Here is a 17,882-nt window from a genome sequence, read left to right as displayed (position 1 = left end):
CCCAAGGTTAGGTGGTGGATGTAGGCTGGAGACTGGAGGGATAGATGGTGTGGGCCTGAGACTGGGCATAGGAGAGGAGAGTTACGGGGAGAGAGAGGAGAAGAGAGATTTGATTTGATTTGATTTATTATTGTCACATGGATTAACATACAATGAAAAATATTGTTCCTTGCGAGCTATACAGACAAAGCATACCGTTCATAGAGAAGGAAACGAGAGAGTGCAGAATGTAGTGTTACAATCATAGCTAGGGTGTAGAGAAAGATCAACTTAATGCAAGGCAAGTCCATTCAAAAGTCTGACAGCAGCAGGGAAGAAGCTGTTCTTAAGTCGGTTGGTACATTACCTCAGACTTTTATATCTTTTTCCCAAAGGAAGAAGGTGGAAGAGAAAATGTCTGGGGTGCGTGGGGTCCTTAATAATGCTGGCTGCTTTTCTGAGGTAGCGGAAAGTGTAGACAGAGTCAATGGATGGGAGGCTGGTTTGCGTGGTGGATTGGACTACATTCACGACTTTTTGTAGTTCCTTGCAGTCTTGGGCAGAGCAAGAGCATACCAAGCTGTGATACAACCAGAAAGAATGCTTTCTATGGTGCATCTGTAAAAGTTGGTGAGAGTCATAGCTGACATGCCAAATTTCCTTAGTCTTCTGAGACAGTAGAGGCATTGGTGAGCTTTCTTAACTAGTGTCGGCATGCGGGGGACCAGGACAGGTTGTTGGTGATCTGGACAACTAAAAACCTGAAGCTCACATCCCGTTCTACTTCGTCCCCATTGATGTAGACAGGGGCATGTTCTCCTTTACACTTCCTGAATGACAATCTCCTACGTTTTGTTGACATTGAGGGAGAGATTATTGTTGCCACACCAGTTCACCAGATTCTCTATCTCATTCCTGTACACTGTCTCATCATTGTTTGAGATCCAACCCACTACGGTGGTGTCGTCAGCAAACTTGAAAATCGAATTGGAGGGGAATTTGGCCACACAGTCATAGGTGTATTAGGAATATAGTAGAGGGCTGAGAACACAGCCTCATGAGAGTCATGGGAGGGGTGACTTTGAGCTTCCAGAAGGAGATTAGGGTGCAGAGGAAGCACCAGGTAACGCTGACAGGAGATCCGGGGAAAGGAAGGCACCAGAGAGGTGGAGACTCACACTGGTTGTGATGGCTAATGAATGAATAAAATTAATTAAGAACTGATGGAGACCTGGGTCTTTATGTTTTTTATGGATTTTACAGTTCTTATGGATCTCATGGTGCTCTCAAGCATGTAGAGTGGAAAGATTTTTAGAACTAAATGAAAACACTTGATAAATTCATGTACTATTTCAATAATTGATTTCCTTGTGATTTTCGATGTAAATTACCAATCATGTCTGATGTCAATAAACATATTTGATGCCTTTAGGTACTTAATTTGGATGCCTTCAAGTGCCTTTGGTCTTTGAATGCCTTTGATACATTTGATCACATTTGACATAAATGACCTAAAACTTATCATCCTTGTTGCCTTCTGATATCATTTTGCTATGATCTTGATTGAGATCAGTGACTGGTTTATCCAAAACCCCAGTTATTTACCAAAAGGATGAAGTCATAAGATTCCATGGTTAAAACAGAGCGAGAATTTCTGAAAGCAAACACTAAATACTATCTTGGCTATCCTGCTATACTCTAATATCCACAACCAATATCAAATAACCATGAATCAACAGGCAAATTATAAGTTACATGTTAACTGGCAGATACAACTAAAGCAGATCATGCAAACTGTTTCAGCAGTTCACACGGCATGTAGGTTGTTAAACTTAGTCACAAAGTCCTTCAAAAGTTTGTCTTCTTTGTGAAGAACCAGAGTTTCACAGGCATGGTCTTCAGCAAACTGGCACATGTCTCCAGAGCTTCCTCAACTCTGCTTATAGAAACATAGAAAATAGGAGCAGGAGTAGGCCATCCGGTCCTTCAAGCCTGCTCCACCATTCATTATGATCATGGCTGATCATCCAATTCAGTAATCTGTTCCCACTTTCACCCATATTCTTCTATTCCTTTAGAGCTATATCTAACTCCTTCTTGAAAACATATAATGTTTTGGCCTCAACTGCTCTCTGTGGTAGAGAATTCCACAGACTCACCACTCTCTGGGTGAAGAAATTTCTCCTCATCTCCTAAATGCTCTACCCGGTATCCCCAGACTGTGACTCCTGGTTCTGAACACCCCTGCCATCGGGAACACTCTTCTTGCTTCTACACTTTCTAGTCCTGTTAGAATTTTATAGGTTTCTATGAAATCCCCCCTCATTCTTCTAAACTCCAGCAAATATAATCTTAACCCACTCAATCTTTCCCCATACTTCAGTCCCACCATCCCAGAAATCAGTCTGATAAACTTTTGCTGCACTCCCCCCATAGCAAGAGCATTCTTCCTCAGATTAGGAGACCAAAACTGCGCACAATATTGCAAGTGTGGTCTCACCGAGGCCCTATATAATTGCAGCCAGATATTCCTACTTCTGGACTCAAATCCTCTCACTATGAAGGCCAACATACCATTTGCCTTCTTTACCTCTTGCTGCACCTGCGTGATTACTTTCAGCGAGTGGTTTACAAGGATACCCAGGTCTCATTGTACATTCCCCTCTCTCAATTAACAGCCATTCAAACAATAATCTGCTTTCCTGTTTTCGCTACCAAAGTGGATAACCTCATATTTATTCACATTATGCTGCACCTGCCATGCATTTGCCCACCCACAACTTATGACAGTGTCAATGGCATAGATCTGCCAGTGTTATTTTCAGAAAACAGAAACAGTTTTGGCAACTATCTCTTTGCTTATTCTCAGCTACTGGATCTAGTCTCTGTCTTCTTCAGCTTGCTTGTACTGCACCACTGGACTTATTAACTCCCGCTACCCAGCTTGTATGGCTCTGCATCTCTTTATATAATTGCAACCAGTTTCAGTATGCCCAGAAGTTTTGGTTTCAGTTTTGGTTTCCTTAGAAACTGGGAGGATCCATTTCCTTTTTCAGTTTCCTAACTCATCAAGAGGCACAAAAAACACAAGCTTGACAGCCATGGATTCCAACCTCTAAAATCCTGAAGGGGGATCTAATCCAAATAAATTAAAATATTTTCTTATTTATAATATAGATGTTCCAAGGTTTGATTAGTTCAAAAATTCAAGTGATGGATTACTGAAGTACATTGAAAACATCTCAATATACTCTATTAGGGGCTTGCTAATATTTTATGAAGTAGCAAATGCCTTTAGTAATGTTACCACCTTCTCGAGGAATGCCAATACATTTGTTAAGCATAACCAGCCTTTATATCTTCAGGCATGTTCTCATAAATTGCAATTACACTGCTTCTTTTATAATAAATTCCAACTTCTTTGAGTATAAATGTTAATCTGAAACTATAATTCCAATCATAATTTTGACCTTTTAAAATATTCAAATATTCAGTATATTGTAATAATGTGGTTCTACCCCAGAATTTAATTTGCTGTGATTCTTTTCACCAAAACTCTGCTTTCACTTATTCTGTATTCCATCTGGTCCCATTTTCCATAATTCTGACTTTTAGTGACCATTTTTCCATGAATCCAAATACATTTCACATTCCATTAGATACTGTTTTATCAAAGAATTTTCAGTCTGAAACATATTGTTATAAACCGATCCATCATATTTTTTTTCAAGAGGTCAATGAATTTAATTCTTTACGTTGCACTAAATACTTCCACCACTTCTAAATCCTTTATGATTTATTTCAAAGTTTTTCATGTTTCTTCTATCAGTAATCGTTTCTCAATCGTTATATGTTTTTTAATTATCATTGCTTTCACTTTGAGATTTATTCTAACCTTTTTTTGACCATTTAGTTTTGATTCTAATGTCATTTATTGTGTCCCATTGTCTTTAAATCATTTCCTTTTGGGGATTTTTAGCCAAATTATCTTTTCTATTTTATGCCGCTGAGTTTTCCTCAGGAGTATAACCTCAGATTTGGTCTCAGGAGTACAACCTCACGGTGACACAGTGGTTAGTGTCGGCATGGGAGGACCAGGACAGGTTGTTGGTGATCTGGACACCTAAAAACTTGAAGCTCACTAACCTTTCTACTTCGTCCCCATTGATGTAGACAGGGGCATGTTCTCCTCTATGCTTCCTGAAGTCAATGACAATCTCCTTTGTTTTGTTGACATTGAGGGAGAGATTATTGTCACCGCACCAGTTCACCAGATTCTCCATCTCTTTCCTGTACACTGTCTCATCATTGTTTGAGATCCGACCCACTATGGTGGTGTCATCAGCAAACTTGAAAATCGAGTTGGAGGGAAATTTGGTCACACAGTCGTAGGTGTATAAGGAGTGTCATAGCGGGCTGAGAACCCAGCCTTGTGGGACACTGGTGTTGAGGATGATCATGGAGGTGTTGTTGCCTATCCTTACTGATTGTGGTCTGTGAGTTCGGAAGTTCAGGATCCAGTCACAGAGGGAGGAGCCAAGGCCCAGGCCACGGAGTTTGGAGATAAGTTTTGTAGGAATAATGGTGTTCATTGCAATGTTAATGTAAGCCTACATGTGACAGTAATAAATAAACTTAAACTCAGGGGTATAACCTCAGAAAACCTCAGATTTTCATGATTGTCTTTATCACCCCTTGTTTTTATGAAGGCCATGATATCAGATATAAGGATGTCTGATCCAATACTTCACTCATGTTGAAAAAATAACTTTTCTCAATTTCCCTAATGTACTTTTCATATATTCAAATAATGTCATATCATATTTGTCCTTTTATCAGTGTCAACAGTCATTCTCAGTTTTAGTTTCCTAATTCTACCCAATTGGCTTGACTTATAACTTGCCACCCAGGGGTAAAACCAATGTTGCAGATTGACTGTCCGTTATAGAAACTGCCCAATTTTCATTCCCACATGTCGACAAAATGAAAACTGGGCAGTATCTACTCAATTCCCCATTATTAATTATCTTTTATTTCTTAATACTTCAGAAATTCTTAGTTATTAGAGAATTAACCAAGTTTCTTTCTGTTTCTTTCTCCACAGATTCTACCTGACCTGTTGACCATTTCTTGCATGTTTTGTTTTATTTCCAATATCCACAGTATTGTGGCTTTTGTGGGAATAGCAGGGCTTAGACTCAAGATTTGTACCTTGGCTTGTTGAGGCACAGATTATGGCACCATTTAAAAGGAAACTGGATAACTATTTGAAGAGGAAGAATATAAAATGACATGAAAAGAAGAAGAACAATCAGATTAGAGTAGAGAACTCCAACGGCAGAGCTAACAATGAAATCAACATGCTGTAATTTCAATGTTCCATGGAAACGAATGTATAAATTGTAACCTCTCTCCCTTTCTCTTTCTCTCACAATGTTATGCTTCCTATTTCTCTCCATAAGTACATTTTAAGCATTTGACAATGGTTTGAAATGAAAATTATAGCCCAGAATAAACACTTTTGAAGTATTTCCCCAATGTGTTGTCAATCAGGCATAAAACAAAGGAACTCTGAAATCAATGAACAGCATGATGCGGTACAGGCTGTACACTGAGAGGTTTGGAGAAATTCTGCACACTACAGAATAGTTGGTAATATATTCTACTGCCAGAATGACAGTATGGACAAGTATTAATATTATTAATCATAATTAAATGTAACTAATCATAGGTCTGACAGATATTCCTGGCCGTCCTGAATATCAAGGGCAAGAGAAATCAGTCAAGACTCAAATTTTCTCATTTCTGCACCTGCCATTCTGCAAATGCAGAAAAAGTGCAGACAATTGGAAAATCAACTCATGGGTGACTGTGACAATGCCCCTACTAATAATGTGTAAAGTAATGATGTCTTAATCTCTGTAACATTAAAAGCCATGCTGACCCATGCCCACTGAGATGGTTTGTTATCAGTATGTTTTGTGAAATGATGTTAACAAGTAAATATTATTTTGTGGAACATGGTGTCATTGACAAGGTCAGCATTTTTGCTGCCCGTCCCTAATTGCCCCTGAACGGAGTGGCTTACTAGGTTATTTCAGAGAGCAGTTAAGAATCAATGACAGTATTATGGGTCTGGAGTCACATGTGGAACAAATCAGATAAAGATAGCAGATTTCCTTCCCTAAAGGACATTAGTGAACCAGAAGGCTTTTTACAACAATTGACAATGGCTTCATGATTATCATTAGACTCAGATCTTTTTAAATTCCACCATCTGCTGTGAGCATTACTCTGGGTCTCTGGATCACAAGCCTAGTGACAATATCACTACACTCCCTCTCCCTCCTAAAACACATCGGAACAGCCCTTCACTTTGACTTTAATTTATGATGGGCATGTGACTGACAGGCCTTTTGCCAAGGTTGGGAGTACATCTCATAGCAGGACGGAGTTTGCGTGCTATTGTAACGCTTTCAACATTGGCTGCAGAAATAAACTGTGCCGCCTGGCAATATTCCAGGGAAAGGTTTTAATAAGGAATTCAGCAAAATACTATGACAGAAAGATCTAAAGGTTAATCATAAAGAGGTGAATAATAGTTCTTATATTAGTAAGTCTAATTCAAGAACGATTCTGTCAGTTCACTCTTCTCCACATTCAAACCCCTTCCTCCTGCACCTTCACCTCCACCGGGTGGCACGGTGGCACAATGGTTAGCACTGCTGCCCTCACAGCGCCAGGGACCTGGGTTTGACTCCCAGCTTGGATCACTGTCTGTGTGGAGTTTGCATCTTCTCCCTATGTCTGCGTGGGGTTCCTCCGGGTTCTCTGGTTTCCTCCCACAGTTCAAAGACGTGCTGGTTAGGCGCATTGGCCATGCTAAATTCTCCCTCAATGTACCCGAACAGGCGCCAGAGTGTGGCGACTGGGGGATTTTCACAGTATCTTCATAGCAGTGTGAATGTAAAGCTACTTGTGACTAATAAATAAACTTTATTTTTGAAGTGAAACATTGTTGAAGTTTGTGATTGTGCAGACACTTTGATAGGTCACTGCAGTTGTAAAGGGAGAGAACAGCTTACAAACCCCACTCATTGAATAACTTGCCTTCTCTTTACATTAGCTCATTTCTCCATTTCCAGTGTTTTAGTGAGATTTCCAGCATTCACAATTTTCTTTATAGTTAGAAAATGAACTAATTAATTAGATGTTATTTTCATTTATACAAGTTCAAAAATTTAATCCGAAAATTGGTGTGACATATTTCAGTGAAAGCATCTACATCTCCAAAGATGTGCAGGTTAGATTGATTGGCCATGCTAAAATTGCCCCTTAGTGTCTTGAGATGCGTAGGTTAGAGGGATTAGCGGGTAAATATGTAGGGATATGGGAGTAGGGCCTGGGTGGGATTGTGGTCGGTGCAGACTCGATGGGCCAAATGGCCTCTTTCTGCACTGTAGGGTTTCTATGATTCTATGATTCTTTACCTAACAGGGAGCTTCATGCAGTTGGTAATTTAAAATAATAAATTCCTTTCTTAAAGATATAAAGCCAATGCGCCGATTGGGAGGGTAACCCGTTATTCCATCCCCTTGCTTGCTCCAAAAACCAAATTCAAATTTAAATTGAATCCAATTCAAGGTCCCCACAAAAGAGACATGTGGGATCTTCCAAATTCATTCATTACTGGGTGGGAGAAATTACAGATATCAGAATTCCAGCCAATCACACCGTCTCCCAGTGAGCCTGTCTGTGGAAAGTATTAATATTGGAGCTGTGTTCCCGCTCTAATTCACCCTCCGTTTGGCACATGCCAATTTCTCTCGAGTCTCCCCTCCACCTTCAGATTCAGTTAACAAGCATGTCTCTGGACTAAAAACTGAAACTCCTGGAAATGCTCAGCAGGTCTGACAGCTTTTCAGGAAGTGTTTTGCTTTAACCAAGCAATTAGGTGGCATGAAATTAGCAACCCCTGAAAAACCTCCTTTACAGCCAGTGTCCTCTGTTCACTGACAACTCAGTGCTCAGCATTCCACATCCAAAGGTTGAGATAACCGGTTGGTGCAGGGCTCAGTGTGTGTGATAACCGGTTGGTGCAGATGCCATCATCTCACGTGAGAACACCATCCACCAGGTACACGGTACATACTCTTGCAACTCGACCAATGGTGTCTCCCTGATACGCTGCAGGAAAGGATGTCCCAAGGCATGGTACATCGGGGAGACCATGCAGATGCTACGACAGCGGATGAATGAACACCACTCGACAATCACCAGGCAAGACTGTTCTCTTCCTGTGGGGGAGCACTTCAGCGGTCATGGGCATTCGGCCTCTGATCTTCGGGTAAGCGTTCTCCAAGGCGGCCTTCGCGACACACGACAGCGCAGAGTTGCTGAGCAGAGACTGATAGCCAAGTTCCGCACACATGAGGACGCCTCAACCGAGATCTTGGGTTCATGTCACACTATCTGTAACCCCCATGACTTGCCTGGGCTTGCAAAATCTCACTAACTGTCCTGTCTGGAGACAACACATATCTCTTTAACCTGTGCTTAACGCTCTCTCCACTCACATTGTCTGTACCGTTAAGACTTGATTACCTGTAAAGACTCGCATTCCAACCATTATTTTGTAAATTGAGTTTGTGTCTTTATATGCCCTGTTTGTGAACAGAACTCCCGCTCACCTGACGAAGAGGCAGCGCTCAGAAAGCTAGTGGCTTTTGCTACCAAATAAACCTGTTGGACTTTAACCTGTTGTTGTGAGACTTCTTACTGAGTGAAACAGTCCAGTGCTGTGCCATGTTGGGCACTGAGTGATTGGGTGAGGGAGAGCAGTCCAGTGCTCTGGGCTGTGCTGGACACTGAGTGATTGGGTGAGAGAGAGCAATCCAGTGCTCTGTGCTGGACACTGAGTGACTGGGTGAGAGAGAGCAGTCCAGTGCTCTGTGCAGCCGGGACTCGGGAGCTGGCTGTACGGAAGATGAGTGCAGCGGCGCGGCTCTGTGACAGCTACTCCAACGTGAGAGAGGAGCTGGTGGAAAGTTTCAGGTGTCCGAGGAAGACGGACGGCGCGGACGAGGTTTACTGCTGCGGCTTCTCGGACCTCAAGTACTGCTGCAGCGAGACTGACAACTACTTCCCCTATTCGCACGGGTACATGTGGTCACTCAGGTAAACCCCGGCGGGCCACAGACCGAGGGATAGAATTGGGAAGAGGAGATGAGACCCCGAGAGGGGAAGGGGGAAGCAAGTGGGGAAGAATCGAAGTGAGAGGAAACCACATTCACTGTAAGAGAGCTTAGCAAAGTAATATCTAGGAAGCTGGGACTAACTGGCTGCAGCCAAGTAATCTGCAGCTTTCTGAGTCTTTTTGTAGTATTGCCTTAAATTTAGGAGAGAGGAAGAAGAGGTTGCATTTATAATTAGGACACCCGTCAACAGTTGGTAGTGATGATGTAGCTTTTGAGTTGTAGTTACTGTCACCCAGGCAAATTCAGTAGCAAATCTTCACACAGGATCCCACTAACAGCAATGACAAGGAGAGATCAGTCATTCTGCTTTTTGTTGAAGGGTGAATGTTGTGGAATTCTTGATGTTTATCTGAATGACAAATTGGGCTGCAATGTAACATCTGATCCGAAAGGTAGTTCCCCTCCCTCAGCACTGCACTGGTCTTGTGAGCCTTAGACCCAAACTCACCTCTCGTGTATTTTGCAAAACGTTTGAACATTCAAATGTTGGATTGTCCCCCCAACAATCTTCAGACTGATTTTTTATAGTGAGCCACTCGGCCATTCAAGCCTGCTTCGCCATGAGGTCAGAGTAAAAAATAATGAACTGGGGGAGGTCTGTTTCAACGGGGCAAGAACGGAGCTGGGCCGGTTAGACTGGGAAGAAAGGTTGACAGGAAAAACTGTAGCTGACCAACGGGCTATCTTCAAAACAGAAATGTTCTGGACAAAGTCAAGATATATTAGGTGGCACAGTGGTTAACACGGCTGCTTCACAGCATCAGGGATCCGAGTTCGATTCTGGCCTTAGATGGCTGTCTTTGCACGGTCTCCCTGTGTCTGTGTGGATTTCCTCCGGCTCCAATGATGTGTGGGTTAGGTGGATTGGTCATAGTAAATGCGTGGGGATAGGGCAAAGAGTAGGCCTAGATGGGATACTCTTTTGGAGGGTCAGTGCAGACTTGATGGGCTGAATGGCCTTTTTCTGCACCATAGGGATTCTATGCTTCTAAATTCCCTATAAAAGTAGCGCAAACTTGCTCTGGATCTTGGATTTAATATCTGGACAAAGTTCATTGTGTGAGAATGATGAATTTGAAAAGCATGATGAAAATCGGTAGTAACTAGTTAGCTCAGGTAGTTTGAGTGCCGTGCTAATAGCGCCAGGGTCGTAGGTTTGATTCCCGTACTGGCCAAATACACTCACCTGTGTTAAAACAATCAGTGTCAATCCCTTTGCTGGCATCGTGCAGACTGCTTTGAATAAATCACCCCAGTCACATCGCAGGCACACTTTGTGGCCTAGTGTTATAGGTCACTGAACTGGTACACCGCAAACCTGGGGTCCCAGGCTCAAAACCCACCGTGATAGCTGGTAAAACCGTCCAGGCATGGCTGAGCAACTTTGAATCTAAAAGTGGCACAATGGCTTCCAACAACATGCAGTGGAGATCTTGTAAAGTTTGAGGAGTTAGCTGAGGTTGCTTTGAATTCCACACACTGAGCTGCTTGCAGTGGGGATGATTAGCTACATAATTGAGAGGCTTACAAAATAACACTGAAAGGAATGTTTCTGGGGCACTGGGATAAATTCTGGAAAAAGCAGAAACCTCGTATAGAAAAGGATGGTCAGTAAAATCGTGGTTGCATGATCTAATTTAGAAAACATCACCCTGGAAATCACCCCCCCCCCCTCTGCCCCCACCCCCGCCCCCAGCAATGCTGGTCACACCCGCAGTGTCTGTGCAAGTGTGCAGGCTTTCAAAGAGGTCTTTAACATTTGTGCTGGTTTTAGTGGTGCAGTGGCATTAAGAGGCACATTTTAAAATATTTTAAATGCTTCATATTTGATTTATTAATTTACACCAATATAACCAATAACGTATAGTTTTTTTATAGCCAATTTCAATAATCTTTTCAGCCCTTCTTGAGGGCAATTAGGAATGAGCAATAATTGTGGCCTGGTCATCGATGCCCACATCCTATGAATGAATAAATTATAACAAAATTGGGTTACTTGGATGTTGGACGAAACATTCTAATCAAATATATTTAATTTTTGTGATAAATCTATTTTCAATTATATTAACAGGATTACTCCATGTTACCACTCTTGAATGTAAGAAGGAATATTTTAATGCAAATTTTAAATGTAAAATTATGATTTAAAAGGGTCTAACTGATGGAAGATCCTGCATCCAGCAACATGCAAATGAATTAGAGTGAAAACTTGAGCAAAAAAATTCAATTTGAAAAATGAACACAATTGTGAGTGCAATTTGCACCTGGATTGCCAACTGTTCCATAAATGGAAATGCCTGACCAAAGATCACCGCAGATGATGGATGTCATGTATCCAGTCAGAGCTCATCTGATTGGCCGAGGTTCATGTGCTCATGTTCCATTGGTTCTGGCCCAGTCATGTGGCACCGGGAAGGGGTTAGTTCATAATGTCAGTCTGTGCGGAGACTTCCAGACCCTGGCAGAATGCCGCAACTCTGACAGGGGTTCCTCGGCAGTCGACATCACAGGATTCATAGAAGGAGCAGATGGAATAGCCACCTATGATGCTAGGCCATTGCCAACCCCTTCTTCTGCTCCTGCCACCAAAGCTCAAGGTTCCCTCAGTCCAACCCTGAAACCACAAGTTCAGAAGCTGGTACAGACAAAACTGATACAGGACACACTTGCTTGTTTCCCAAACCTGCCGCTACCCTCTTACGCAAGTGGCTGACACGCTTCTTCACTTGATGGCTCTCTGCCGCCACCATATACAAGACCGACCCCATCTCCTCCACAATCATCCCTGGCACACAGGCAGGTCCGCCACCTAAATTCCTTACCAAAACGAGGTTGTCAACATGAAATGAGCTGTCCTGTCTCTGAGTGTCATGGTACTCTTTCTGACAGTCTTGCCTCGTCTCCACCCACCCTGCCAAATTTGGGAACATTAAGTCTAAACAGGTGTGCAGACGCTGACCCATTAGCAATTCTGCAGGCGTGACCCCAATGATGACGTGAGACATAGTGTTGTAGGCCAGCAAAAAACTTGCCAATCGCAACGGTCTATGGGCCTGCTTCTTCATGGAAACCTTGAACATCTGCAAGGTTCGCTCCAACAATCCATTTGAGGCAGGATGGTAGGGGGCTGATCTAACATGACGAATGCCATTAGATTTGACAGAAGTATGAAATTTGTCAGCCATGTATGCTGTTCCATTGTCTGATACCAACACTTTGGGAAGAGCATGGATCGTGAGGATCTGCCACAGTTTTTCAATGAAGCCGCGATCACGAACAGCCCAGTCATTCCCACCAGTGTAGGTTTGCTATTGGTGATAATGTTTGCTGGGTCTGACAACTTTTACTCTGCTCAACCGTTTGTTCAAACTCTCTGTCAATGCCAGGCCACCAGACATAACTTCTGGCCAATATTTTAATTCCACTCTGGCCAGGATGGGTATCATGTAACTCTTAGAGCAGTACCTGTCACACCAGGGGTGGTAAGGTGACATGGGCCCTCTATAATAACACTCCATCATCGCAGGTTATCTCGTCCTTGCGTTGCAAATATGGCTTCATTTGCTCTGCCTTGTTGAAGTGCTACCCTGTCAGTACCATTTTCTTGACCATCAAGAACAATGGATTCCTATCCGCCCACATCTTAATGTGGGCTGCTGAGACAAGCAGAGTGTCCAGGAAGGGGAAAGCCAATACTATCTCCTGTGGAGCAGGCGGTGACAATATGGTCTGTGGCAGTGGAAGGTGGCTAAGTGCATCTGCACTTGAGATCTGTGCCCAGAGCCTATATTGGAAAGTATGGCTCAGCTTTGCATCCTGGCTGAGGCAGCATGTGTGACATTGCCTTATCCTCCCGTAAAAGCCCCAACAATGGCTTGTAGTCTGACACAATGGTGAAATGGCATCCATAGATGTACTGGTGAAATTTCTTTACAGCATAGATGACTGCGAAGCTTTCTTTATCAATTGTGAGTACCCTTTCTCAGCATCCGACAAAGTCCTCGAAGCAAATACAATTGGCCTCTCTATCTTATCTGCCAGTCTATAGGGTGGAACTGCCCCAACTCTGTACAGCGAGGCATCACAAGTGACTACTAATGGCTTGCTCGGGTCAAAGTTTACGAGCAATGTCGACGATTGTAAAGCCTGTTTTACTTGGGCAAAAGCCTCCTTCTGCATGTCTCTCCACTTCCAGTGCTGGTGTTTTTTTAAAAAGCTGGTGTAACGGGGCCAGAATTGTTGCTGCATTAGGCAGGATCCTTCCATAATAATTAACTATTCCCAGGAAGGACTTCAGTTTTGTTGCATTTCTAAGCTCCGGCACTCCTTTAATAGCTTTCCCTTGTCTTTGAGGGGATGAAGCCCCTTTACATCCACTTTGAAACTAAGATACATAACCTCTTTGCCTTGAAAAGTACATTTCTCATGTTTTAAATGTATGCCAGCTCCTTTAAACCTCTTGAGGACCTCCTCTAGGTTTGCACCATGTTCATAGGCGCTGCCCAGGATGGCGATTGGGGGTGGTGGATGGGGCAATGTCCAGGGCAGCGATTGGGCAGTTGGGGGGGCACTGCCCATTCAGGATGGCGATCAAGGGTGTGGGCGATGTCCGGGATAGCAATTGGCGGGGGAGGAGAAATATCCGTGGAGGTGGCGCGATGACCGGGAGTTGAGGGGGGTGGCAATGGGTGGGTGGGGTGATGTCCGTGGTGGTGGCGTGGATGGAGCAATGTCCGGGGAAGGGGTGGGATGATGTCTGGGGGGGCTAGGGGGCAACGTCGGGTGGGGATGATGTCCGGGGATTGGGAGGGGAGCTCAGCACAGGGAGTGATTGGTGGCAGGTGCTGATGTCTGCGAGGAGTGGGTGGGGGAAGTGACAGGAGACCCTCAGGACACTGGCCTAGTGGTGCCCCTAGAGCTCAGCAGCCAGCTTCACCGGGGAGATTTAGCTCTGCTCTATCCCTAATGGCGAGAATTGCATCCTCGCACTTTTTATTGACTAAGTGCGTTTGACTAAGATTGCTTTTGTTAACCCACCCAAAAAACGAAGCCAAAACTCACCTGTCTTCTCAGTCATTCAGCACTTAGAATTTCTTCCAAAAATCCTGCCCGCAGAGTGCTGAAGGATTGGTGTTAGTGCGGTTAGAATACACAAGAGCAGAAATAATAGAAGGCATGATGGTGGGAGGAGGAAAAAGGAAAGTGGAGAAAAGGAAAAGGGGAAATAGAAGTGATGGCTGGTTTTCAGAGAAGCAGTCAAAATGTGCATGTGAATGGAAATGGAGTAACTAATTACAGAAACATGGTTACATGCTAGATTGAGAGAGCTATTCGTCAAAATACATGGGAGTATGGAGATGACAAATGCAAGTAAACTAAATGCAAAGAAAAGATCTAATAAAGTTAATGTAGATTGGGTGGAATCTGGCGAGACGAGAGCGTGAGACCAGAGGCTATTCGAAGGGTAAAACGTGTATGTAAATGTTTATGTATTTCCTCTGTTTTGACCCTATTTCCAAACAATTTTATCCTTGAATTTATGAATAAATGCAGGATGTACAGGATAAAACAGCATGATAGCTGAACATTTTCAGGATCCAATAATGCTGCAATATTAAAGGGTGCAATCACCTTGCTGCAGATTCCCCTGAGGAGAAAATGGAGCAAACAAAATTGATCACATTTGATAAAAATAAATTTGTCATTGCCTCCTTTTTTGCATTTGCTATATTAGATTTCAATTTACTGAGCTAATTCTACATGAATCTCAGGAGTTCTAATCTTTCCCCTGCACCCGGTGTGGAATTTCATGAAATTAATTCTGAAAGCACCACTTGATGATATTGACTACATTGCCTTCATGACCCCCTCTAGTTCAGCACTGTTCTCAAAGGATTCCAGTAGATTATTAAGGCTTGACTTTTGAATCCCTTGTTTTATTGTAGCTCTCCAGAAAATGCATCAGACCTCTCTCACCATAAGCATGTGTTAGACTAAAGAACATTCACATGTATTTGAATATTATTATTGAATGTCTACTTGTCTTCTTTTGTTCAGTATAGGTGCAATGGTGGGATTGGGAATTGCTGCCCTTGTTTTATTGGCATTTGTCATCAGTGCCTTTGTGCTGTGCTACTTATTTCTCTGCACCAAACCTCAAAGAATAGATTCTGGCCTCAGACTGCAGAACCTGACAACATCTCCAGTACAAACAAGTAAGACTAAATTCATGAAACACTGCACTTGTTTTGATGTTTCCTACTGCAAGTTCAAAAATGTTTAGCTCTGCTCAGAGTAAACATATTTTCTCCCCCCCCCCCCCCCCCTCCACCCCCCCAACCCCCTATGTTTATCCAAGCTATTTGCTCTCCTTTCTTAGTCTGTTGGCTTTCTGTAAATTGTTTCAATAACTAGTAGCTATCTTACCAGGAGATGTTACATCTATGATTTAATTTTATTGTAGTGTTTAACAGTTAGGTTCAATGCACTTGTGTTGTACTTGTGTACAACATTGTACTTGTGCTGTACTTGTGTACAACATTGCAATTTTGTTGTACTTGTGTACAACATTGTACTTGTGTTGTACTTGTGTACAACATTGTACTTGTGTTGTACTTGTGTTCATTGTGTTGGTGCTTATCTACCCTGTTTAAACAATGAAACCCATCCTAATAACCACCATTACATACTCCCATCAGCTAACTTATTTTAGACAGTTCAGCTTGGATTTTCTGTATTATTGTGGCCAATTTTTGGACAGTACAATATTCACTTATAGGCCTGCCATCATTTCAAATGGATGGTGAAAGCTCCCATTTTAAAGGGCCGGATGCAATTGGTGAATCCAGGTACATTCCAGTCATGGAGTGCCCTGTTATTTTGCTGCAGTTGCAATAAAGAAAGAAGTGAATGTGACGGTGGTTGGTGTATAAAAGTCAGGAGGGCTTGCTGCAATTGTGGAGGGTTTTAGTGAGACTCATAGGCACAGGATAGCCAATATTGAGGAAGACTGCAACAAACTACCAGAGAACATGAATAAACTTGCAGAATGAGTAATTCATCAGCAAATGAAGCGTAATGCTGATAAATGTGAAGTAGCACATTATGGTAGGAAGAATGGGGAGGTCACTTATTACTTCGAAGGTGTAAGTCTAGGGGTAATGGAACAAAGGGATCTTGGAGTACAAATACACCAAACACTAAAAATTGCATCACATGTGAGCAAGGCCATAAAGAAACATTGGTTTTAAGAAGGGCGAGGGGGTGATCCTAATAGCAGTTCCTAAAATTATGGAATGTTTTGATACAGTGGATACTGAAAGAATTAGATGAATTTTCCCAGACCTTTGAAGATGGGCTGGCAGACTGGATGGTGTCATTAAGGGAGCCTGAAGTCTAAGAGTTGTGAAAGCATTTTATCAGCGGTGGGAACATCAGTAATGCAGCCGCACACTGGGTTGCCAATTGAGCCGTTTAAGGGCCCAGTTAAGGGCCACTTCCAACCCTGCCAGTATTTTACCTGTGGCGGGACAGCCTACTACCATCCGGGTGAACACTGGCAGCTTCCCAGCAGCTTTCAGTGTGAAGGGTGTGGGGGGGGGGCGCTCCTTAATATCTGCTCCATGGCCTACAGAGGGGTCTTTGGCAGCACTACTTCTCCTGTAGTTAAGGCACCACCATTGTGACCTCCTCCTTCTCAATTTTTGGAGCCTGTCTGCCTTATGGAAGAAATCAAATAAGAAGAAAACCAGATGAACCACCCAGCATTGATTTTTGTACCAGTCACAACAAAGGATCAGTCGGTCCTACAAATTCTCCTTACAAATGTCTGGTGACTTAAGTTAAAATTGGAGGAGCTGTTCCACAGACAGGTAAAGCAACAGCCTCACACAATCATGTTTATGGAATTATATGTTCCTGCATGAAATACAAGCTGGATTAGACCATTTAAACATAGAACCATGACTGTGCAGAAAGTGGTCATTTGGCCCATCGAATCTGCATCAATTCTCCGATAGAGCATCTCACCCAGGTACTTCCTTACACCCTATCCCCATAACCCCACGCATTTACCATGGTCAATCCACCAAACCTGCACATCTTTGGACTGTGGAAGGAACCTGGAGCGCCCGGAGGAAACCCATGCAGACACGGGGAGAATGTGCAACTCCACGTAGGCAATCACCCAATGGCTGGAGTCGAACCCAGGTTTCAGGCACTGTGAGCCAGCAGTGCTAGCATCTGTGACACTGTGCCGCCCTTTCAAGCCCCCACCTCCTTTCTGTAAGATCATCTTCCTCAACGTTATCTTCCTATTCTCAGATTCCTTAATTGTCATTCATGAGATGTGAGCACTGCTGGCAAGGGAAATATTTTTGGCTTATCCCTCAATGACCTCTGTCTTGACTCTGTCTGTCTAGGCTAGAGAATTGCAATGATTCCTAAACCTTTGAGTGAAGACATTTTTCCTCAGTCCTAAATGGCCACCCTCTTTTCCTGAAACTATGACTCCATGTTCACAATTTCTTAGCCCCCTAAACCCCCCTACCCAACCATGGTGTGAGAATCCTGCACTTACCTGGTCCTAGATTCCAGGACTTAGAATCTGGAGATTTGTGTTGTCCCAGTTTTGGTCACTGCGCTACA

This window comes from Mustelus asterias, chromosome 1 (genome assembly GCF_964213995.1).
Source record: "Mustelus asterias chromosome 1, sMusAst1.hap1.1, whole genome shotgun sequence".
Classification (NCBI taxonomy): Eukaryota; Metazoa; Chordata; class Chondrichthyes; order Carcharhiniformes; family Triakidae; genus Mustelus; species Mustelus asterias.
The sequence above is the reverse complement of the archived record's forward strand: the minus strand, read 5'-3'. Positions refer to the sequence as shown.